Here is a 26798-nt window from a genome sequence, read left to right as displayed (position 1 = left end):
CTAATGTGGATTATTTTTTTCAAGAATCAAATCAGTTGAATACGATTCCCATTCATTTGTACTATTCATTTGTGGGACGTCGTAAAGATCAAATTCCTCAACTTCTAGGACTAAACTTGTAGTCTCATTCCATGTTTGTTGTTGAACCCAAGGATGAGTTGTGAACTTCCTTAATCCCTCTAGCTCCACTGCTACCTCTTTCATTGTAGGTCTATCATCACTTACGAAACTAAGGCATCTCTTTACAAGATTACCTAATGTATGTAACTGTTCAAAAGTCCCTTCATGCAAAAGTCTAGGTTCAAGAATTTCAAATAAGCGGTTTTCTTTAACTGAATTAACAAAATATGTAGCTAGACTCTTTTCTTTATTGGTTCTGTCAACACCAATGGCTTTTTTTCCTGTCATGAGTTTGGCAAGGACTACTCCAAAGCTATATACATCACTTTTCTCAGTTAGCTGGCTTGAGTTAAAGTATTTTGGATCCAAGTAGCCAAGCGTACCTTGAATAAGAGTAGGTACTTCTTCATGATCTAATGGGACTAGCCTTGATGCACCGAAATCTGCAATTTTTGCTGTGTAGTTATCATCTAGTAGCATGTTGGCTGACTTGACATCTCTGTGTACGATTGGCATCGTAATTTCTGAATGAAGGTACCCAAGTGCACTTGCCACTTCGATGGCTACTCTTAATCGATTTTCCCAAGATAACCAATTCATTCCACCTGGTCTATGATGAATATGATGGAAAAGAGTGTTATTGGAGATAAATTCATAAACTAGTATTGGGACTTCTTCTTCCAAGCAACAACCCAAAAGCTTTACCACATTTCGATGAATGACTTGAGTAAGCATCAAGACTTCATTTATGAATTGCTCTGCTTGGCTCTCATCTATTAGTTTAGACTTATTTATCGCAACTACACGCTTATCCGGCAAAACACCTTTGTACACTACACCATAGCCACCTTTACCAATAATTTGATCTTGAGAATAATTATTAGTTGCTTTTCTAAGTTGTTCTGTGTTAAACAAAGTCATTACTTCATGAGATCCTTGAGACTTAATCTTTTGTTTCAACAACACACCCCCATTTTGCTCAAAGAATTTTTCTCGGAGTCTTATTAAATTTCTCCTCCTTACACCAAAGCAAATCCCCGCTATTCCGCATAGTATTGCAAAGATGGTTGATACACTCACTACACATTTGCATCAATATGAACAAACACTTTACAATTAGTGGTTGTCTGGAAATCAACATGTCAAGCATAGTAATTTTTAAGGTTAGAGAAGTGGACAATATAAATATGTTCATACTAACATGGAAGAGTTACCTGTAATTAATAGTATGGTTATTGTATTGTTTTCCTTACAACCATTTAGCTTGTAAGGATCACCAGATCCTGACTTACAAGTACAGCTGTAATTCCCTACAGTATTCATGCAAGTACCATAACAACGGTTCGTTTGAAGATCATTACACTCATCGACGTCTGACAAGAAAAGGAGATTAAACAAACTAGTTAGAAAAACACAAGGCAACAAAATTTACAAATAAAAGAGAAAATTATATAAATTATCCTTGTAGACTTGTACGTAGCTAGGGGTGTTCAAGAAATCCGAAATCCGAAAAAAACCGAATCCGAACCGAAACCGAAACACAAATAAACCGATCCAAATTCTTATTCGGATATTCGGATCGGATCAATCCGAATATCCGAATAACTAATTCGGATTCGGATCGGATTCGGATATGGAATTTTAAAAAATTCGGATTGTTCAGATTATTCGGATATCCGTTTAATCCGAATAAAAAACATGTTTTTAGTGGTATTTTCCAGTTTGGTGTATTTATTAGACTATTATTTGAAGTTTAAACTTGTGTTAAGAGTAATTCGTATTTTCCGGTTTGTATGTTTATTGTGATTGTAAACTATTAAATATTAACAACAAAAAAATAGGAATTTTTTTTATGTTTATTTCGGATTATTCGGATATTATCAGAATCCTATCCGAATTGAATTCGGATAGATTCGGATCGGATAGGAATATTCTTAATTCGGATTGGATCGGATTTCGGATAAGGTCCAAAAATTTTCAAATCCGAATAACCCGAACCGAATAATCCGTTATTCGATACGATGAACACCCCTATACGTAGCTGATTAATTACAAATATCTTCTCTTAACCTTTTGTTTTCAACCTTGGTCCTCAAAACTTTTGAGTTTAGAAACTTGTTTTATAATGTTTGTTTGGATAGTATTGTTTATCTTAAGAGTATATTGCGTTAATGGTATATAGAGGTGCACAAATCGGGTTTTTTCTAATACCCGGGTTTCTGGTATGAACCGGTTTCGGGTATGATCGGGTATTGAAAATTCAAGTATTGAGAGAAATCGGGTAGGGTTCGGGTAGGGTATTGAGGAGAAAAACTCAACCCTATGTACCCGGGTAGGGTATATTTGGGTTCGGGTATTGGAATCGGGTACGACCGGGTATTAATACCCGGTTCTGAATTTGTAAATTATTTATTCATTTTTAAATTTGTTTAAAATTTAAATTTGCTTTGTAATTTATAAATATAATTAAACTATATTACAAAAACCATAATTCCACTTACGTATAAATTATTTACTTAATAATATGCATTTTAAAAAAACTTAAACATAATAGTTCTGAAGTAAACATAAAATTATACTATAAAAACTCATGTATTATTTCGGGTATTAGAAAACTGTTATCGGGTATCGGGTATAACCGGGTATGGGTATGAGGTATGACCGGTTTCGGGTATTTACGGGTATAAATCGGGCACGGTTCCGGGTACGGGTATTGAGCTCAAAAAGCATACCCTATCCATACCCTACGGGTAGGGTCGGTTCCGGTTTCGGGTATAGAATACCCGGGTATAAAAAAAACCGGTTTCGAGTATTTTTTTCGGGTCCGGTTCCAGGTATGGGTTTTTTTAACACCTCTAATGGTATATGTGGTAATGTTATGTTGCAAGATATTTTCAGAAAATATACATGATCCTCATTGTATCATTTTTATATAACAACTGTATATAACAACATCGTGTAGTGGTAAGGCACCTGAATCATTCAAGGGACAGGTTTAAAGCATCGCTACGCAAACATCTTGAATGGCTAACACCTTTCAAAAAAAAAAACTATACTTATATTCAAAACCAAAAAACCCTTGTGACATCTCTTGGGGAGGAATTGGTGGATTGGTTGGATTTACCACCGGAAATGCTTAAAAATGGATTTACCATACAAATTGCTCGACAATCACATAGAAACTATAAGCTCGATCATAAAGATTGTTAAAAGTTACATCTTTAGCAATGTACTAGTTCAAGGTCTCCGATTGAATCTTCGACCATTTTGTTTTATATAATCAACGTCTAATTTACTATTTCTACTAGAAGGAAATTAAATCTATATAATCAACTGCTGCTCCCTAAAAAACACCATTGGTTTCGGTTGTGATCTAAATCCCTAGGGCCTTTATGTTGGGGTTCTACCATTTGAACATGAGTCATTCATAGTAAATGGATAATAATCAACATGTTCATTTGACATGCTTATGTTAAATGTCCTTTAAAGCTCGTTGGCCCGATCACTTATTAATCATTATTCGGTAGAACTTTTAACTAACCAGATTCTACCACGCGGCATAAAACTGTCGAAGCCAACAGGATTGTTAATCAAATCGCTAACCAGATTCGAATAATGGTCGCTTATTAATCATTATTCGCTAATATGATTGTTTAGTCGTCCTACGAGATTTATTTTGGGTTCCGACAAGATTTATTTGGCTTCTGACGAGATTTTTTTGGACAAGTGTCAGATTCTGGTTAGTTAAAACAACCGCTAAGTAATTAAAAAGGGGTCGGGACTATGAGTATTACTTGGTTAGGAAAAATGTGGATGAAGAAACACTAAGTGACCCCGACAGATTAAGGATAATCTTAGGGTTAAGTAGATGTTTCCCACGAGAGTTAGGTCAGGCAAAAATGGTTATTCTTCTCAACCTGCAAAACAGACACCGTGAGCTCGTCACTGAGAAGGGGGGGTTCCTCCTTGTGACCACCCTCCGGCGTGAGAATCAGACTAGGTTGCTCTGAATATAAGTTTATATAGAGAGAAATAGCTAGAGAGAAGATAAGATAAGATAATGATACCGTTCCAAGGTGTTAGAGTATTTATAGCCGAAGGTAGGTTTCCAAGCATGTACGGCCAGCTGTATATAATATTCCTTTTCCACCAACTATGGGCTACGTTCGTGCCACGATGGGAGTTGGTGGGTAGGCAGCGGCTTGATAGTGACATTTTGTACTGGAGCGTGCTCCTCCTCGTACTATTGTCGGTGAGCTGTCACCCTGTGATTGGTTCATGGGTCGCTTTTGTCAGATCTTGTCCATTTGTCCATATCTTGGTAGGTATAGTACAAAAGATCTTCTAGAAGCGTACGGACTGACTCTTTTGGGCGGGAATATTCCCGCCCTGCTCATTCCTTCAGGTGACATTACTGAAGTATAAGAGTTAGTGCCTTATGTGTGTAGCCTTACTGTTAGTGCGGGTAGCCTTCCTTCTTGGCTTGTACCCACAGCTGCGGGGACAGGCAGGGTACTGTACCAAGGGAGGCTTTCCTGCGGGAACAGCTGGCTTACTGCGTGTAAGGTCTTCATCTCTCTGAGCATGGTGGGTCCTGCGGATCCAGTTGGTCTTTGCGCAGACGTACCTCTTCAAGGTAAGTCTTGCGGGTCCAACTGGGCTTTGCGGGGACCTACCTCTTCAAGTCCCCCCAGTCCATTGTTTTTCTCATGAATTGTTAATAAGTGAGGTGAACTTTTGGACTTAAGCAAGGGGTTTTAAAGGGGTTTTCGTTTTTTAAGGTTCTCCGTGGGGATTCTTCCCGCAGTTTTCCTAATGTCACTTGCAGAAAATTCCCGACTCTTTCTGCCCGATCTTTGGGTATGATGCGGGTAGGTGTGTAACCTCTCCGCAAGTCGAGAGCGTTGAGTTTCACTTGTGTAGATTCTCCACGGGGTATTGGTAGTTTTAGACATAGTGATCAGTTATGTTAAACAACCAATTCCACCTTGAAGCTTCAAACAATCTAGTTCTCAACGTTCCCGCCATTCGGGGGTGTTATTTTCCTTTCCGCAAGCATGACCCATAAGATCTATCTTGGGTTCAATTCCCTGCAAGTGCTAAGTATGTGAAGGGTTTCGCCTTGACACTGTACCCGCACTTGTCTTATGGTTTCTTGCTTTCCAAGGTAAGGGGGTATATTCCTCTTGTTTTTGAATCTTTTTGAATCTTTTTGAAATTAGAAGGGTTGGTGAAAGGATAAGGACAGTCCAAACGGTTGAAAGGACGTTGGCGTCTTCTGACGGTTTCAGGACGTGCAGGGAGTTATGACGACGTGACAGCATGTGGTCAATCCGAACGCTTTTTCAGGCGCGTGGGCGCGAGTTTCATGACGCGCCATTCCGACACCTGTTGCCAGCTTGCTTTATCCACACGTGTCGCCGTGTCATTGCGCCTGCGCTTTCTCTCTCATCCGCATTAAATTCATCGCATTCATTGCGATGAGTATATAAGGGGGAGAGGGTGTATGTCGTCCATTATCTTCACTTCACTCTTTTTCCTTTTAAGCGATTTCCGGCGAATACTCATCTTTTCCGGCGAGCATTCTCCTGAAACCGCTTTCTTTCCTCAACATTAAAAAATGTCTTCCTCTCATGACCCAGAGGTTAACGTCGAAGAGTCCGATGTTTTCCCTGAGAACCCAACATCAACGTCCGATAAGGACAATAAGAGTACTGCTGGCGAGTGTTAGTGTACTCTTTCTGTCGATGTATACCATTACATCGTTAAGAAATTCATGTTGGAGTCCTACGAGCCGGAGTTCCCGGAGACCCACCAGACGGTATACGACGTCCCTAAGGGAAAGATAGCGGTTTACGCTTCGTTCTTCGTATATGGGAATCTAAGATTCCCATTAACGAAGTTCTTATACCGTGTTTTGGAGAAACACGGTGTTCACTTGACAGAGGTGCACCCAATGGCGATTGCTAAAATTCGCCATTTCGAGTGGGTGTGTCGTATTTTGGATGTCGAGCCTCGAGTCGACTGCCTGATGACCTTCTATACTTGGAGGTGCGTCCAGGGTTGGTATACCCTTGTCACTCGGATCAAGGGTTTGAAGATCTGTGCTACTGAGCGTAGTCTTCGCTCTTGGAAGCACGAGTTTTTCTTCATTTCCGCTCGTGTCGTTCCCATCGCGATGACGTTCAAGAATGGGAGAGCACTCCCTAACCTTCCGGCTTCCAATTACCAGGAGACGGAATGGTTCACCAAGATTTCCCAGATTCAGACTCCTGTATATCGCTTCGCGGAGTCTGGGATGGTCATGCTTGGGATGAGTCGCGTGTGGAAGGACGCCGGGTCTGGGACGCTGCAAATACCCATCGTTCTTGAATACGGTTTGAACTATCTTCCTTTTGGTACGCCCAGTCTTTTGTGTTGGTTTAGGGTTTTCCTTCTAACATTTTTATCGTTTTTATTTCAGAAGGGAACAACTTACAGTCGCTCTTGCACCCGCGGGAGACTGGTGGTCCAGCGCGGTTGGGTACTCGTGATCTTGATGAGAACGAGTTGCCCATTTTGGAGAGGACCGCGGATAGGTTCGTAGAGGTCTACCCGCCAGGCCATGACATTTTAAGCGCCACTCGGCCAGGTAAGGAGTTCTTTAATCCTCGTCCTCTTCATGCTCAAACTTCTACTGGAATTCCTCTGATCTTGTCATCTTCTGATGAGGGATCCGCAAACGGGCCTTTTATTGTGAGGAAAAAGAAGGTGGCTGGCGTGAAAGGCAAAATGAAGGTTGCTACCTTCGTTGACCTGGGGAATCAGTCTGGTTTCGAGACTGGAAGTGAGGAGGCGGCGGGGAACCATTGTGGTGGTGACGAGACCATTGTCTCAGAGGTTGAGACTACGGCTGTCACTTCCGAGCCGCTAAGCATTGCGAAGGTGACTGGCGTGAAGAGGCCAGTTTCATCGGGTCCATCTCCGCCTGTCAGGGCTTTCAAGATCAAGAAAACCAGTAAGTATACTCTTTGTGTACCTTTTCCGTATTTCCTTCCGCCTTTGTTTTTTATATCTTTGTTCTTTATGCAGGAGTGGACTTATCTGCTTTTGAAGAAAGTGGTGCGGGAGGAGCTAGTTCAGGACCCACGACGATAGGTTTGGTCAACCTATCCGAGGCGATGACCCAGGCGGCTGCGCCTGTTTCTGGTACTGGTTCAGTTGCTTATACTGTTGAAGCAACTGTTCCCGTTATGATATCGTCTGTCATGGCCGATGTGCCGACGATGGCGTCCACTTTCGTTGCTGCGTTGAGCAGTTCAACTTCTTCGCCGGCCGTCAATGCCATATTTACTACATCATTCACCGGATCGGCGGTGACTTTTTCTGTGAGCTCATCTGCAGCGGCTACCACGGTTATGATTTCATCTCAAATGAGTTCATCTCCGATGGTCTCTACCTCAGTGGCTTCTACAGTGTCACATTCGGCGTCAACGACTACTTCGTCCTTGGCCGGTTCTTCAGGTATGTTTAGAGTTGGGAACTCTAGACTTACCTCTGTTGAGGGGGTCTGATCTTTGCCTCCTTCCCATCTCCTTAACCTCTTGGATGGATATCCTTTAGGTTCGGGTGATGGGTTTAGCGGCTATCGGCCTGTTATCGACCCTACAGGTGCGTGGGGTTACTTGGCCTGTTATCCATCCTTAGTCATTTTTTCTTAACTGTTTTTTTTTTGTTGCAGTTTCAGATTCCAATGAGGTCTATGCCCCAAGGTGGAATATCCGCTGAGGGACGACTCTCAGGACGGCTGCAGACTGCGTCGATTGGACGCGCCATGCCGCTCCAAGTGGTGCATTAGGGGAGGCCATGGTTAGTTACCAGGAAGGCCGGTTGTCCACCGAGCTCCGAATTCTACTCGCCCGGATGCAGCCGCGTGTCGAATTACTTTGTCGTGAAAACGATAAGTTAAGGACTGCGCGCAGCTTGGAGGGGGCTCAGGTGCGATCGCTGAGGGAAGAGAACAAGAAGCTTGCCGCCACCACTGCTGAGAAAGAAAAGGCCTTCAAGGATCTTGAGGCCGAAATCCAAGCTAGGCATGAGGCCCGTTCCAAGGCTGCCCAAGTTGTTAATGAACAGCTTAGGTTGGCCAAGGAAACTGCGCGCAATGCTACTGAAAGAGCCTCAAAAGCTGAAGCTATTGCTGAGCCTCTACGCGCTGAAAATGAAGAACTGAAAGCTAAACTGGAGAAGCTTCAGCAGGCTCATGAGGCTTTGGCTCTGGTGGACGCCAAGAAGCTACAGGAGCTCTTGGATCAGAGGGGTGTGCTTGATCGCACTGAGCGCAAGCTTAAAGGCGTTGAGGAGGCTGCTGCAAAGGAGGTGTTGCTAGCCAACCTTAGCAAGAATGAGGCCGAACGCGCCCGCAATCAGGCTCAAGCTACCCTTCAGAAGGCTCTGTCCAATAAGGATTGGCTTCTACGAGAAGCGTTGTCGCAGGTACGCATAGCTCAATTATTCTTTGCTTTTTGCTTTTTATAATTAGAAAAGTTTATATATATTTTTTTTGTGTAGGTTTCGGATTTTCGCGAACACATCCTATGATGATGCCATGAGCGCAACCCTCAACGCTTCTCATGAGGATGGAGAGAGAGTTGGTTTCTTACTTGGTCTAGGATTTGTAGAGAAAGGTATCTCGCCTTCCAAATTTCCTCTACACGATGTTGATACTGAAGCTGCCTATGACCAAGCTGTGAACCGGTATGCTGCTTTCTCTCATCCGGTCGTGGAGAAGGTGAACGAAGTTGCTGCTGCTGATGACGGCTAGCTGTTCTCAAAGCTTTCATTGAACAGCCGCAGCCAACTGATGGTGCGGGTTCAAGTCGGTTTGGAGGGAGTGGTCCCGAAGCCTGAATCTTGATTCCTCCAAGTCGTTAGGATAGATTTGTACTTTTTGTAGGCGGGTAGATACCTAGCCATTTTGTAATGTTTGAACAGCTTTTATTGTGAATATAAATGTTTTGTTAATGCCTTGCCTTATAAACATTATATGATTTGCTCATGCATATTTTTGTTTAACTTAGCAATTTTTCTAAGTGTTTTGAATAAGTTAACCTTTCGACGCGTCAGATAATAGGTTAATGTTCTGTTTCCTCTATCATGATTGTGCGGGTAGGACCGTCACTTTCACTTAGTAGGATGACCAAACTTCATCTATATCTGACCTGCGTGAAGGTTTTCCTCATCTTCCCCTTAGAAATTTTTACTGTTTTTGTGTTTATGCGGGTTGTGCCGCTTTCCACACGCAACGACTTACTTCCTCCCTCACTTTTTTATGCGGTGAATACCGGCATATCAGTGTGGTCAGTTCATAAGTATAAAGGTAAGGCTATCAACATCAATGTGTTAAGGAGAATCATTTCCATTAGAAGTGGCTCTAGGCCTTTTCTTTACAAGTTTGGAATTGATCTACATGTAACATCTGCGTAATTGAGCTCCATTCCATGTTCTCGGGATGGGGGTGCCATCGAGCTTTTCGAGCCGGTATGCGCCCTTTCCCAGAACTTCTTTAATAATGTAAGGCCCTTCCCAGATCGGGGCCAGCTTTCCTGGGCGTTCTTCGTTCGAAGCCTCGTTGTTACGCAGTATATAGTCTCCGACATTGAAGTTGCAGAGTTTCACCCGCGTGTTGTAGTACTTTTGCATTTGTCGCTTGTAGTTCTCTTCACGCGCTGCGGCTAAGTCTCTGCGCTCTTCGGTTAGCATAAGGTCTTGTGACAATCGTCAATTTCAGGTTAACCCCGTTGACTCAACTCCGTCAATTCAAACTTTAAGATCATTGAATCTATAACGCACACTTCATTACATTTAAACTAGGGTTTAAATGACGCTTAACACTTACTACATGTGTAGTCTTTCGGGATTTGCACCGAAACGCAAACGAGTTGACGCAAACGATTGATAAATAAACGAAAAACGTCAAAACAGTAATTATGTGATAATTATGTGTTAGACTTATGTGTTACGTGATAACATGATTATAAACGTTAAGTCAAGACGAAAACAAGTTAGTTAGGCTAGAAAAACAACACTTGAAAGTAGAGGGACTTGAGTGTAACTTGTATATCTATAAATATATCCTTAACACTTAACCCTAACTTATTATTATTAACCCCAAAGCTCCGATCGGCCTCTCTCCCTTGCTCTCCTTGGCTGCCGTCCACAAACACACACATATACACCATCAAATCAAGTGTTTAATCCAAGAACTAGGTGCTAGGAAGGTATAATTGATCATCCTTTACCTTCTTGTTGTTTGATTTTGATGTTTAATGGGTTAATTGAAAACCCTAGGCAGCCGATTTTCATGTGTATGTATGAGTTAACATGATGGTTGTTGAATTCATGATGATTGATAACTAGCATTGATGTTGTTGCATGTTGATTGTTGTCTTTGATTTGAGTTAAAACACAAACCCTAATCTTGTATGTATGGTGAAATTGATATGCATGGATAGTAGTTATAGTGTCTAGAATGTTATATGATTGATTTGTGGTCCATAGATAGTTAAATTGTTGAGTTTTGATGTGAACAGATTCTGGACAGAATGTGTATACGATGTTTAAGTGACTGTAACGAAGTGTAAACGTGAAAATTGGTTGAGGTTGTGGGTACTGCAGTAAACTAGGTTGAGTCTAGTTTCTATAAAGTATAAATTTGTAATTTTTGGATAAGTAGAAGTCTGCTTTTATGATTTTACAAAAACGTTGTGCAAAGCTGAGCTGTTAGACCTGCTGTTAGGTTATGTTGTAAATGTTATATCTCATGAACTACGAGACCAATTGGGTTGGTTCCACTTCTGGAAGTTGACTCATTGAGTTAGGAACCAAACCCAAGTGGTCTTGCATTTATTGGATTTTTCGTTTAACGGGAATTGCAAATAACATTCTGTTGTGCATAAATCTGACTGATATGAGTTTGCTGTAGTGTTTTGATCATTATAAGAAATCTATGTGGAATAAAAATAAAATAAAATATGTTCTGGAAACCTAAGACATGTATGTTTCAGTGGTGATTTTTGGTGAATTAATTGAGATGTTATGATCGGTGAAATAGTACAATCTTTCAAGTAGAAATTCTGTCTCGGTGAAACTAGCTGCTGAGTTGTGTAAAAATGCATGAAATATGATATTTCTTATATAATTGTTATGTTTTGACCAAAATACTCTTGCGGGGAATAGTTGCTAATTGATTGCCATGATTTGACCAAATTGCCCTTATGGGGAATAATGGCTAGTTAATTGTTATTTGTTGACCAAAATGCCCTTACGGGGATAATTGCTAGTAAAGTATGTTATTAATACATGACACGAAAGTAATTGCTCACTCACGTATCGTATCACAAGTGTACTTGTTTAAGTCACACACGATTCACAAACGAAACACGAAACATGTTACGTGCATAGGTATTATGTGCCGAGTCTAGAGACTCGTTAAACGTTCCGGTACTTAGAAAATCTCTTTGTTATTTTAGAACGCTAGAGAGTTTTCTACGACGCGCATCACTTGGTGATCTAATTTGGGATATTCTTCGCAAACAGTGAGTTCACTTACCCCGCTCATTGAACTGTTTTCAAACGTTTTTCACTTGGGGGAGATAACATACTCCGATAAACGCATTTTTGAGATAAACGCATATTTAAGATTTTGTTATAAATTATATATCACTTGTAAAGGCTAAGCGGCAAACGTAACACTTGAAGTCCCACACATCGAACCGGTTAATATTTAGAATAGCGAGTCACTGTTGAGTAGTACTACTGGGTTTGACAAACCCCACCCGACGCTAAGCTCAACTGGAGGTTGAGTGGGTGTAATTTTGCCTAACACTTACCATGGTCTGGATTGACCTGGTGACGGGCACTTGATAAACAGTCAGCTTCGGTCTCGAACCACTTAGTAATACTTGTTGTATAGACTAGCTACCTATCGATATATAATTTGACATAACACTATCTGGTAACGCAAAACGCAAAACGCCGTAACGTGGTTACGTAAAACGCAAAACGCCGTAACGTGGTTACGCAAAACGCAAAACGCCGTAACGTGGTTACGTAAAACGCAAAACGCCTTAACGTGGTTACGCAAAACGCAAAACGCCGTAACGTGGTTACGCAAAACGCAAAACTCTGAACGCAAACGCTAAACGATTTATTTTTATATAACTTGTGAACTCACCAACCTTGTGTTGACACTTTTAGTATGTTATTCTCAGGTAGCCGAGGCGGGCGCGCGGTTTAGGAACATGCATTGCTTGACACATTCTAATTATGCAAAACTTATTTTTAACGGTTATCATTGGTTTTAAGTCGTCCTGCGTGACGCAACTTTTGATTAAAGATTTTTACGCTTCCGCATTTAATTACTCGTAAACGTTTTCATGGTTTTGAAACTTTATTTTATGGTTTGATTATAACTGATGATTCCGATCCTGCCAGTTCACACCCTCTGACGGTAAAACTCCGTTAGTGGATTTTAAGGGTGTGACAGATTGGTATCAGAGCCATTGGTTATAGCGAACTAGAAGCTGCATGCATACTAGACTATAACCGCGACGACCCATTAGTTATAATGATACGCACTGCATAGGTTTGTGTAGTCTTGTAATCTTATCTCTTTACCTATTTTCACTCATACGCGCGCGCATTCACGGCTTACCTGTAAGAATGTCGACGCCACCCTCATCATCATCCGATTCGATGACGCATGCTCACGGGAAGGAACCTCAGTTACCTACCACCTCGCCACCTCGCGTAGTCCCGGAACTCGAAGCTCCCGCACCGAAGAGGTACCGCCTATCCGGAGGCCTTTACGAAAACGACGTTAGCTGGGATTGGTACCCTAACATGATCAGACGTATGGTCTATCGCAAACAAGTTCCCCCGTTGCCTCACCCGAACCACCCTGCTTATCCCAACACCCTACCACCCATAACCGAACCTGTAGAGCGAGTTCTCGCAGCTGTCGTTTCTTGTTTGGAGCGTGATGTGGGTTACATGCGCTACACGAGAGAGAACGTTTCCAGACTGTTTAAAGACGGAACCGAGACTAAGGAGGAGATTGCCCGCATGGCAGCGGCAATGAAAGAAATGCAAGAGGCTAGTGATCAACAGATGAAGGTTATGATGAAGATGCAAGCCGAGATGATAGACTTGCAAGAGCAACTCCGAGAAGCAAGGACCCGAACCGAGATAGCTCTAGAGCGTTGCGATGTCTTACAAATGCAACTTGCTCAGAACGCAGCCGAGCCTGAGGCGGAGCCTGAGGCCGAACCTGAAGAAGATCCCGAAGAGGAGCCTGAAGAAGATCCCGAGGAAGATCCCGAGGAGGAACCCGAAGAGGAACCGGAGGAAGAACCGGCTGAGCCAGATGCACACTCAGAGGTGTCCACAGACGATGTACAAATGTGCAGATCCTTGGATTGGAACTGGCTAACGCGATGAACTGGGAGGAGTTCAAAAGCATGATGCGAGATGAGTACTGTCCGAGAGAAGAGATTTCAAGGTTAGAGTCAGAATTCTGGTCACTGAAGATGGTGGGCTCGGAAATTGAAGCCTACACTACTCGTTCTCACGAGTTGGCTGTGATGTGTCCGCGGATGGTGGATCCGCCGAGCAAGAGGATCTCGAAATGTACCTTGATGGGTTAGCACCGCAGATTCAGGGCATGGTGACGTCTTCCAGACCAGCCGCGATTCAATAAGCGATCCGTTTAGCTCACAAACTGACGGATCAGGCTGTGACCCAAGGTGCGTTACCACTTAGGGGTTCGACCGTTAAAGCCCGTGACAACCCGAGTCATGACAACAACAGCAACAGCAACAGCAACCCGAGCAGCGGGAAGAGGAAGTTTGACAACACCAGATCTTCATCCTCGAACCTCCCACCGCAACAACACTACCGTAAGCCCGAGTTCACTCGGAGCTTTAACACTCAGAATCACAACAACAACAACAACGGTAGCGGGCAGGTTTCGAGCGGATATGCTGGGAAATATCCAAAGTGCAACAGGTGCAACTATCATCATGTTGGCCAGTGTGACCGTGTCAAGTGTCAAAGATGCGGAAAGATAGGTCACCAAGCGAAAGAATGTAGAGGAGACCTTGCGGCAAAGGGTGCTCCTAAGCAACCGATGACAACAAATGGATGCTTTGAATGTGGACAGGAAGGTCACTTCCGAAAAGATTGCCCTAAGCTGAAACAGAATGACAGCAATGGGGGTAATGGAAGTGGCAGTAATGGTGGAGGCAATGGCAAAGGAAGAGCGTTTGTGATTGGATCGGGTCAAGCCCGCAATGATCCGCATGTGGTGTCTGGTAAGTTCCCTGTAAATGATTGTTTTGCTTCTGTTTTGTTTGACACTGGAGCTGATAGGAGTTTTGTGTCGAAAGCCTTTAGCCAACTTTTAGGCCTTACTCCAACCCCGTTAGACGCTAAGTTTCCTGTTGAAATAGCTAACGGTAAAACTGTAGTAACAACTCATATACTTGCGGGATGTAAGTTGAAACTGTCAGGTCATGTCTTTGACATCGACCTTATTCCTTTTACGCTTAGTAGTTTCGATGTCGTTGTCGGCATGGACTGGTTATCCGAGAACCGAGCGGAGATTATATGCCATGATAAGATAGTCCATATTACCACCCCTTCCGGCGAGATCATTTCGGTCCGAGGCGAGAGAAGCGGCATGACCACCAGCGTCATTACCCTTATGAAGGCACAGAAGTATCTACGAAAGGGTCATCCGGCAATTTTGGCGCAGATTGTTGAGAAACCCGCTGAGGAGAAATGAATTGAAGATATACCTGTTGTGCGAGACTTCCCGGAAGTTTTCCCGGAGGATTTGCCCGGACTCCCTCCTATTCGTCCAGTCGAATTCCAAATCGAGTTGACACCCGGTGCAGCACCCATAGCACGAGCCCCGTATCGGCTCGCACCGGCGGAACTTCAGGAGTTGTCCACTCAGTTGCAAGATTTGTTGGATAAGGGTTTTATCCGACCTAGCTCATCGCCATGGGGAGCCCCTGTCTTGTTTGTCCGAAAGAAAGACGGGACTTTCCGAATGTGCATCGACTACCGGGAGTTGAACAAGGTGACGGTCAAGAACCGTTATCCTTTACCCCGAATTGATGATTTGTTTGACCAGCTTCAGGGATCGAGTTACTACTCGAAGATTGATCTACGATCCGGTTACCACCAGCTGAGAGTGCGCGAAGAAGATATCTCAAAGACGGCTTTCAGAACACGGTATGGTCACTACGAGTTCTCGGTTATGCCTTTTGGCCTAACCAACGCGCCAGCCGTATTTATGGATCTCATGAATCGAGTATGCAAGGCGTACCTCGACAAGTTCGTGATTGTTTTCATCGATGATATTCTCGTCTACTCCAAGAACGAGACTGACCACGAAGAGCACTTAAGGGTAATTCTGGAACTATTGAAGAAGGAACAACTGTATGCTAAACTCTCGAAATGTGAATTTTGGCTTCGCGAGGTTCACTTTTTAGGACATGTGATCAACGAGAATGGTATCCATGTCGATCCCGGTAAGGTAGAGGCCATCAAAAACTGGGAAGCACCTAAGACTCCGACTGAGGTGCGACAATTCCTAAAACTGGCCGGCTACTACCGGCGTTTCATCGAGGGATTTTCAAAGATTGCTCAACCCCTCACCGCTTTGACCCACAAGGGCACTAAGTACAACTGGGGTGACGCGCAAGAATCCGCGTTTCAACTGTTGAAAACCAAGCTTTGTAGCGCCCCTATTTTAGCCCTCCCCGAGGGAACGGAAAATTTTGAGGTACACTGTGACGCATCTATACAAGGTCTCGGTTGTGTGCTGATGCAACTCGAGAAGGTTATAGCCTACGCCTCTCGACAACTACGGGCTCACGAGAAGAACTACACGACCCATGATTTGGAACTCGGAGCTGTGGTGTTTGCTCTTAAGATATGGAGGCATTACTTGTACGGTACCAAGTTTACCATTTACACCGACCACAAGAGTCTCCAACATATCTACGATCAGAAGGAGCTGAACATGCGACAGCGTCGTTGGGTCGAGTTGCTTAAAGATTACGATTGTGCCATCAAGTACCACCCTGGCAAGGCCAATGTGGTGGCCGACGCCCTCAGCAGAAAAGAATCAGATAAACCCAGACGGGTGAGAGCATTGCAACATACGATTCATGCCAGCTTACCCGATCAGATTCGCGATGCGCAACTTGAAGCTTTGAAAGATGATAATCTTCCATCGGAACTCATGCGGGGCATGAACAAGCAACTTGAAGCCAGATCGGACGGGGTCCGATATTTTGAGAACCGGATTTGGGTTCCACGATACGGAGAGTTGAGAACTCTAGTGATGGACGAAGCTCACAAGTCCCGATATTCTATCCACCCTGGCTCAGATAAAATGTATCATGATTTAAAGGCACTTTACTGGTGGCCGAACATGAAAGCCGACATTGCCACCTACGTGAGCAAATGCTTGACTTGTGCCAGAGTCAAGATAGAATACCAGAAACCATCTGGTCTACTGCAACAACCGGAACTCCCAATGTGGAAATGGGAACACATCTCAATGGATTTTATTACGGGTTTGCCTAAGACACCGACGGGATGCGATACCATCTGGGTGATCGTTGACCGGTTGACTAAATCGGCACACTTCCTAGCAATTAAAGAAACGGACAAAATGGAAAGACTGACTCGCGTATACATGAAAGAAGTGGTGTCTAGACACGGAGTGCCTGTCTCGATCATTTCCGATCGAGATTCTCGTTTCACCTCGCACTTTTGGAAGTCGCTGCAAAGCGCACTGGGCACCCGTCTCGATATGAGTACAGCATACCATCCTCAGACGGATGGGCAAAGTGAACGGACTATTCAGACCCTGGAGGATATGTTGCGTGCATGCGTTTTAGATTTCGGAAAAAGTTGGGAACCCCACTTACCCTTGGTAGAGTTTTCGTATAATAACAGCTACCACGCAAGTATTAAGGCAGCGCCGTTTGAAGCGTTGTACGGACGGAAGTGTCGATCACCACTCTGCTGGGCAGAGGTGGGTGACAGCCAAATCACTGGTCCAGAACTGGTACTCGAAACCTCGGAAAAGATTGTTCAAATCCGAAATCGCATGGCAGCAGCACGAGATCGCCAAAAGAGTTACGCCGACAAGCGCCGAAAACCTCTCGAATTTCAAGTGAACGATCGGGTGTTACTCAAAGTCTCACCTTGGAAAGGTGTGGTTCGCTTTGGAAAGCGAAACAAACTCAACCCACGGTATGTTGGTCCGTACCGGATAACTGAGCGCATTGGTCCGGTGGCGTACCGACTGGATCTACCAACAGTACTCAGTGGCGTACACGATGTATTCCACGTATCAAATTTGAAGAAATGCCTATCTGATGAAACCCAAGTAGTCCCTTTGGAGGAACTGCAAGTTGATGAACAGTTACGTTTCATTGAGGAACCGGTCGAGGTTTTGGATTGGGAAACCAAAACGCTCAAACACAGCAAAATTCCAATCGTTAAGGTTCGTTGGAACTCGAGACGTGGACCGGTGTTCACGTGGGAACGCGAGGATCAAATGATGAAAAAGTATCCTCACCTTTTTGAAGGGCTAACCAAACACCGAAAACCGCGAAACCCGGCAAACCGTCAAACATCACCGGAGGTATGAATTAAATTTCGGGACGAAATTTCTTTCTACTAGGGGATGATATGACAAACTGAAAATTTTTTTTTTACTCTTTCAGACTCTCATCACGACTTGACTCAAATTTTCGGGACGAAAATTCTTTAACATGGGAATGATGTGACAATCGTCAATTTCAGGTTAACCCCGTTGACTCAACTCCGTCAATTCAAACTTTAAGATCATTGAATCTATAACGCACACTTCATTACATTTAAACTAGGGTTTAAATGACGCTTAACACTTACTACATGTGTAGTCTTTCGGGATTTGCACCGAAACGCAAACGAGTTGACGCAAACGATTGATAAATAAACGAAAAACGTCAAAACAGTAATTATGTGATAATTATGTGTTAGACTTATGTGTTACGTGATAACATGATTATAAACGTTAAGTCAAGACGAAAACAAGTTAGTTAGGCTAGAAAAACAACACTTGAAAGTAGAGGGACTTGAGTGTAACTTGTATATCTATAAATATATCCTTAACACTTAACCCTAACTTATTATTATTAACCCCAAAGCTCCGATCGGCCTCTCTCCCTTGCTCTCCTTGGCTGCCGTCCACAAACACACACATATACACCATCAAATCAAGTGTTTAATCCAAGAACTAGGTGCTAGGAAGGTATAATTGATCATCCTTTACCTTCTTGTTGTTTGATTTTGATGTTTAATGGGTTAATTGAAAACCCTAGGCAGCCGATTTTCATGTGTATGTATGAGTTAACATGATGGTTGTTGAATTCATGATGATTGATAACTAGCATTGATGTTGTTGCATGTTGATTGTTGTCTTTGATTTGAGTTAAAACACAAACCCTAATCTTGTATGTATGGTGAAATTGATATGCATGGATAGTAGTTATAGTGTCTAGAATGTTATATGATTGATTTGTGGTCCATAGATAGTTAAATTGTTGAGTTTTGATGTGAACAGATTCTGGACAGAATGTGTATACGATGTTTAAGTGACTGTAACGAAGTGTAAACGTGAAAATTGGTTGAGGTTGTGGGTACTGCAGTAAACTAGGTTGAGTCTAGTTTCTATAAAGTATAAATTTGTAATTTTTGGATAAGTAGAAGTCTGCTTTTATGATTTTACAAAAACGTTGTGCAAAGCTGAGCTGTTAGACCTGCTGTTAGGTTATGTTGTAAATGTTATATCTCATGAACTACGAGACCAATTGGGTTGGTTCCACTTCTGGAAGTTGACTCATTGAGTTAGGAACCAAACCCAAGTGGTCTTGCATTTATTGGATTTTTCGTTTAACGGGAATTGCAAATAACATTCTGTTGTGCATAAATCTGACTGATATGAGTTTGCTGTAGTGTTTTGATCATTATAAGAAATCTATGTGGAATAAAAATAAAATAAAATATGTTCTGGAAACCTAAGACATGTATGTTTCAGTGGTGATTTTTGGTGAATTAATTGAGATGTTATGATCGGTGAAATAGTACAATCTTTCAAGTAGAAATTCTGTCTCGGTGAAACTAGCTGCTGAGTTGTGTAAAAATGCATGAAATATGATATTTCTTATATAATTGTTATGTTTTGACCAAAATACTCTTGCGGGGAATAGTTGCTAATTGATTGCCATGATTTGACCAAATTGCCCTTATGGGGAATAATGGCTAGTTAATTGTTATTTGTTGACCAAAATGCCCTTACGGGGATAATTGCTAGTAAAGTATGTTATTAATACATGACACGAAAGTAATTGCTCACTCACGTATCGTATCACAAGTGTACTTGTTTAAGTCACACACGATTCACAAACGAAACACGAAACATGTTACGTGCATAGGTATTATGTGCCGAGTCTAGAGACTCGTTAAACGTTCCGGTACTTAGAAAATCTCTTTGTTATTTTAGAACGCTAGAGAGTTTTCTACGACGCGCATCACTTGGTGATCTAATTTGGGATATTCTTCGCAAACAGTGAGTTCACTTACCCCGCTCATTGAACTGTTTTCAAACGTTTTTCACTTGGGGGAGATAACATACTCCGATAAACGCATTTTTGAGATAAACGCATATTTAAGATTTTGTTATAAATTATATATCACTTGTAAAGGCTAAGCGGCAAACGTAACACTTGAAGTCCCACACATCGAACCGGTTAATATTTAGAATAGCGAGTCACTGTTGAGTAGTACTACTGGGTTTGACAAACCCCACCCGACGCTAAGCTCAACTGGAGGTTGAGTGGGTGTAATTTTGCCTAACACTTACCATGGTCTGGATTGACCTGGTGACGGGCACTTGATAAACAGTCAGCTTCGGTCTCGAACCACTTAGTAATACTTGTTGTATAGACTAGCTACCTATCGATATATAATTTGACATAACACTATCTGGTAACGCAAAACGCAAAACGCCGTAACGTGGTTACGTAAAACGCAAAACGCCGTAACGTGGTTACGCAAAACGCAAAACGCCGTAACGTGGTTACGTAAAACGCAAAACGCCGTAACGTGGTTACGCAAAACGCAAAACGCCGTAACGTGGTTACGCAAAACGCAAAACGCTGAACGCAAACGCTAAACGATTTATTTTTATATAACTTGTGAACTCACCAACCTTGTGTTGACACTTTTAGTATGTTATTCTCAGGTAGCCGAGGCGGGCGCGCGGTTTAGGAACATGCATTGCTTGACACATTCTAATTATGCAAAACTTATTTTTAACGGTTATCATTGGTTTTAAGTCGTCCTGCGTGACGCAACTTTTGATTAAAGATTTTTACGCTTCCGCATTTAATTACTCGTAAACGTTTTCATGGTTTTGAAACTTTATTTTATGGTTTGATTATAACTGATGATTCCGATCCTGCCAGTTCACACCCTCTGACGGTAAAACTCCGTTAGTGGATTTTGAGGGTGTGACAGGTCTAACCGTCTTTCCGCGTCATTGTCTTCTGGTTGAGTCATGACTCTTGGAGAGGGTAGACCGATCTCGACTGGAACCATGGCTTCAGTGCCATAGGTGAGGCTGAACGGGGTTTCGCCCGTGCTTGCTTTTTTCTGCGTTCTGTTTGCCTAGAGGACGTGTGGAACTTCGTCCACCCAACCGGATCTATGCTCCAAGAGTCTTTTCTTTATGCCGTCGATGATGCTTTTGTTTGCTCTTTCCACCTCACCATTACCCTGCGGGTGTGCCACTGAGGTAAAGGTGTGGGTGATTTGAAGCTCTTTCAACCACTTTTGTAGCTTCTGGTCAGCAAAGTTGGTGTCGTTATCGCTCACCAAATTCCGTGGAAGTCCAAAACGACAAATAATAAATTCCCAAATAAATTTTTTGATATGTTTTGCGGTTGTTTGGGCTAGGGGTTTTGCTTCTATCCACTTGGTGAAGTAGTCGATGGCTACCACTAGGAACTGAACGTTCCCTGCTGCTGTGGGAAATGGCCTGTAACATTGATGGCCCACTTCTGGAATGGCCATGAAGAAGTGACTGGAACAAGTTCGTTCTTCGGGCGATGCGTGTTGGGTGCGTAGAGCTGGCAGGACCTACAATTTCTGATGTAGGCCAGCGCATCCGTGTGCATCTCCGGCCAAAAGTATCCCGCGTTGTTTAGTTTAGCTACAACTGCGCGTGGACCTGCGTGTACTCCACAAATGCCTTCGTGTACTTCCCTTAGGAGGTAGTCGGCATCTTGGTCGTCAACGCATCTAAGGAGAGGGCCAAGAAAATTACGCATGTACAGTATGTCATTAACAAGTTGATAGTTCAGTGATTTACAGCGTATCTTTCTTGCCTGTGTCTTTGACTCTGGTAGTACACCCGTCGCAAGGTAATTTATGATTGGCGTCATCCATGTTTTCGTGCCGGTTTGGATAACACAAATTTCCTTGTGCGGGACTGATGGTGCTCCAAGAAGTTCAACGCGGATGTCCTTTCCCAAGTGGGTGAAGGCTAACGATGCAAGCTTGCTTAACGCATCCGCAGATTTGTTTTCGCTTCGCTTGATGTGCACAACTTTGCAATCGTTGAAATTGCGCATAAGGGTTTTTGCTTGTGCGAGGTACAGGGCCATTGTGTCATTTACGGCCGTGTACGTCCCGTTTATCTGATTGGCTACTAGCATGGAATCCACGTGGGCTTCCAAGTTTTTCACCCCCATCTTACGCGCAATTCTTAATCCGGCCAAGAATGCTTCGTACTCCGCTTCGTTATTCGTACTTGGGAAATCCAGCCGAATAGCGTAAGTGTATTCTTGGCCTGGTGGGTTAGTTAGTTTCAACCCTGCGCCTGAACCTTCATTGTTGGCTGCTCCATCAGTATAGAGTCACCAGACATCGTTAATGTCTTGTGCTGGAGAGGGTTGAGCCTCTTCCTGGCACTCTTTTTCCCGCGAAGCGGGGACTTCTGCAATAAAGTCGGCCAAGACCTGGCCTTTTATGGCTGGTCTTGGCTTGTACTTTATCGCGTATTCTCCCAACTCAATTGCCCATTTGGCTAGGCGCCTTGACAACTCGGGTTTGCCTAGGACGTTTGTAAGTTTGAAGTTGGTGAAAATGGTGATTGGGTGGCCTTGGAAATATCGTCTTAGCCTGCGTGAAGTACAAGCGCTAAGACTAATTTTTCCAAGGTGGAGTACCGGGTTTCCACGCCTGTTAAGACGCGGCTTACATAGTAGATGGGCATTTGGATGCCCTTTCGTTCTACTAGTAAGACTGCCCCAGTTGCTCTGTCTGTGGCGGAGAGGTAGAGAATTAATTCCTCCCCCACTTCCGGTGCTGTGAGTGTTGGGAGTTTGATCAAGCGTGACCGAATCTCTTGAAAAGCTGCTTCCGCTTCTGGTGTCCAGCGGAAGTGCGTTTTCATCAAACAATTTCTCAATGTTGACACGAATGGGAACGACCTATCCGCATGGTTTGCCAAAAAGCGGTTAAGTGCGACTAGTCGTCCATTCAGTGTCTGAGCCTGTTTGATGGTAGTAGGTGATTCCATTTTCATAATGGCTTCAACCTTTTCAGGGTTCGCTCTGAAGCCATCTTTGGTAAATGACTCCTAAGAACTTCCCGTCTTCCATCCCAAAGGAACACTTGCTCGGGTTGAGGTTCATGTTTATTTTTCTGAGCGTGTTGAAAGTTTCTTCGATGTCTTTCAACATCGCATCTGGCTCAAGGCTTTTGATGACCAAGTCATCCATGTAAACTTCCAAGTTCCTCCCGATTTGGGCATGAAACTCTTTGTCCATCAGGCGATGGTATGTGGATCCGGCATTCTTTAGTCCTAATGGCATCATTTGGTAACAAAATGTGCCATCGGGCGTCCGAAATGCGGTTTTATCCTGATCATCAACAGCCATGTGGATTTGATGGTACCATTTATATGCATCAAGGAAGCATTTAAGGCGAAACGGTGCTAATGAATCTACCTTAAGGTCAATTTCGGGTAACGGGTAACAGTCCTTGGGGCATGCTTTGTTTAGGTCTTTAAAATCTATGCACATGCGCCATTGTTTGTTGGATTTTGGTACCATGACGGGATTTGCAACCCATGTTTGATATTTGCTAACGCATACGATGCCTGCGTCAAGGAGTTCCCTGACTTGGGTCCTACACGCGTTAGCCTGCTCAGCACCCATTACGCGACGCTTTTGTATGACCGGCGCAAACGCTGGGTCACACTTGAGCTTATGCTCAGCCTTACTTCGAGGTACACCAGTCATGTCAGCTGGTGTCCACGCGAAGATGTCAGCATTTTTTTGCAACAAGCGTTTGAGTAAGGTGCGTGTGGGATTAGTGATCGTTGGGCCAATGGTAACGGCCTAGTCAGGGTATTTGCCATTGAAGGCCCATTCTTCTGGCTCAGAAGTGGTTGGTTTAGCCATTTTTGGTTTGGGTTTAGATGAGACAGATGCGATGCATACCTGGGGAATGCCCGTGATCATAGCAACGCCCTCAGCTGTTGGCCATCCCATCATACCATGGACCGAAGACACCACGGCATTAAATCTTGCCATCCCATCTCTCCCGAAGAGAATGTCGTATGTGTGGTGTGGCTTCCTCATTACGACGAAGTCCATGTCTTCTGTGCGGGAGTACTTCCCGTCCGTCAGAGTGACAGGGAAAGATAGGATTCCCAAGGGGGTGTTTGTGCTGCCGTCAAACCCTTCCATCGAGGCGTAAACTGTTTCTAGGCGTTCTTTGTCTTCGTCGTCTAGCTTGTCGAAGAATTGCCTATACATGACCGTTGATGAAGCGCCATCATTAGCAAGGGTGCGGGAGGTGATGTAGTGCCCCAGCTGGCTTTTGATGACTATGGGGCCTTCTTTGTTGGGCCCCCCTGGCACACGCGGGAAGCGCACTTCTGCTTCCTTCCACGCACTTGGCTCTGTTTTTCGTCGTTTTCTTCCTCTGATGTTGCCGTGAACCATGTGAATGCTGATGTCGACGGGCTTCTGTCCATTTCCCTTGTACCGATTGTCTTTCCTCCCCCCGTTCTTGATTGACGCCACGAGGTGTGTGAGTTTCTCATCTTTGACGAATGTTTCAACGACATCCTTCAAGGATGTGCATTCCTCAGTGGTGTGGCCTTTTTTCCCGTGGAAGTCACAGGATTTGCTCTGATCAGCGTTTTGACGCTGTCGGATTATTGGAGCCTTTGGCCATGGGAGCCTCTCGGTGGTAAATATCTCGGTGACGCTTTTGGTGAGTGGCGTCCATCTGGGATTCCGGTTCGGCGACTGCATGTTGTCCCTTCCGCCTAAGAGAGGGCGAGAGTTCGATGAGATGTCAAAGTTTATCCTTGACTGCCAAATACCAAGCTTCCTCTTTTTGTTCTGTCGGGCAGTACGGACGTTATTTTCTCTTGTTCTCTGGGTGTAGAGGTTTGTGTTCTGGGGAAGATTTCTACCCAGTTGCTTCTCCGTTTCGGCAAAGCGTTTAGCTGCCGTCATGATGGCATGCCGTCTTTTCCTGTCAACGTGCGGATAAGCTCTGGGTACTCAGCGCCCTGGATGAAAGCAGCGCGAACAAGATCTTCGCTAATAGTGCCCAGACTCAGCTTCTTTGAGTTGAAGCGAGTGATGAAGTCTAGCAAAGATTCGTCTTCTTCCCGGATGCAGTTGAGGATCGTCCATTGCTCTTCAGTATATTTTCTTTGTTGACTGAAGTGCTGGCTGAATTTGTGCTGGAAGTCTGCCCAATCGTAGATGTGGTGGACCGGTAGACGATCAAACCACGCTCTGGCTGCCTCGACGAGCGTCATCTGGAACATGTAACACCATGTGGGTTCCGTCCAATTACTGACGGTTGCCCCCGCTATAAATCTGTTCAAGTGATCGTCCGGGTCAGATATGCCATCGTAAGTGCCTATGTTGGACATCTGTTTGGCACTCTTTGGAGCGATTGCTTCCGCAATGTCCCTTGCAAATTTGGACGTTCCCTCATTCGCAACAGTTGGTCTGAAAGTTTTGGAGAAGTCACGTGGGTTTCCCCCCGTGTTCTTTGGTTTGAAGGTTTCCTCGAAATTTCTTCTCGAGTGGAAGTCTGCTTCTTTACGCTTCCCTTTCGCCTTATGACGAGGGTTTGCGTCACTGTCAGATTTTTCCCAATCTTCATCATCCACATACTCCCAATCATTGCTCATGTTGAGCTGTTGTTGAGTGCTTCCGAATTCGTCATTGGCCTGTTGGAATGAACTTAAACGTTCGTCCAACTCGGCTTGGAATTCTTTCTGACGTGCTTCCGCCCAAGCTTTAACTTGTTCTGGTGTTTGTCGCGGAAGTCTCGTCTGTTGTTTCCCCAACTGGGTATCAATGAATCCCAGGAGGGGATTGTTTACTGCACTTGCCCCGGCTTGGGTAACCGGGGTAGTGTTCGTAACAATCGTGTATTCACCGGTGTTCCCCCCAGCAGCTGGGGTTGTGGTTACCGGAGTTTCTTGGTTACTCGGTGGTTTTGGCATCGGAGTAACCTTAACCATCTTTCCAGAAGTTTGAAAAAACTGAGAAAAAGAAAAGTTCTAGCTTAATGCACGGATGGCGCCAATGAAGAAACACTAAGTGACCCCGACAGTTAAATGAAAATTTTGGTCACTTTCTCTTATAAGAGTGTATCTTATTTAGTGTTGTGCTTTCCATGTAAAATGAGATGCTCACATACCTTGACAGCCAAGGTAGGGGTTACCCTCGTAACCTTTATTGCATTCACAACGATACCCGCCATCTACGTCATGGCATGAGCTGTTTCCTTTGCATTCGTTACCAGCAGCGCAATTTCCACTTTGTGAGATTACCCAATCAAGCAAGACGGGCATAGTAGACTCGATCCTATTCACAAAGTCCAGATAATTAGCAGATAAATCATTGGCACCACTAAACTGAAAACTGTCTTCCTCAACAATAAAGGCATAGCCACATTTGTTGAAGGACAAAACTGGCGAGTGGTTTTGAAAGCTGTAAAATACAAGATTGTATTTCACGAGACCCTTGGGAAAAGATATTCAACCGGCTCCTGAGCATTCCCCATTAGACACATTTTGTGGTGTTCGACATAGTCCAAAAACAAACACCAGCCAAGTCGTCCATCTGCGTTGTCCGGTAAAGTAAAGCAAGATCGTCACAACCAACGACTGTGAACCTGTTCTTTTCTGAGAAAGTCAATCCTATAGGTAACTCTAGTGCATTCATAGCTGACACATTCGATGGGTCATAGCATTTGTAAGAAACTTGGCTGAAGATCCGCATGTTTGAACCTGAAATGTTGTATATTTGGAGGGTACCAAGAAACAACTTTGGGGCTTCATACTTAGGAGTTTCGCAGGTAACATTAAAGTTATTGTCTAGGGAACATTCTGTGCCTATACCGAAAGGATAAGGAACAGTAATATTCCCGCAACGGATTTGACAATCTGGTTTTAATATGTTGTTTGTGATGGCCATTGTAAGAGGAAATGTGAAAAGAAAAAGGATGAAATGAAGAAACAT

The 26798-nt window shown here is 43.7% G+C and overlaps 1 pseudogene; it reads right to left on the bottom strand.

The window, feature by feature from the left end:
* On the bottom strand, positions 1–26798 carry LOC143562759 (putative wall-associated receptor kinase-like 16 pseudogene; annotated as a pseudogene).

The sequence above is a fragment of the Bidens hawaiensis genome, unplaced genomic scaffold, assembly GCF_021521415.1.
Source record: "Bidens hawaiensis isolate Kalapana, Puna unplaced genomic scaffold, B.hawaiensis_p1.1 tig00021065_1, whole genome shotgun sequence".
NCBI classification, from domain to species: domain Eukaryota; kingdom Viridiplantae; phylum Streptophyta; class Magnoliopsida; order Asterales; family Asteraceae; genus Bidens; species Bidens hawaiensis.
The sequence above is the reverse complement of the archived record's forward strand: the minus strand, read 5'-3'. Positions and strand labels throughout refer to the sequence as shown.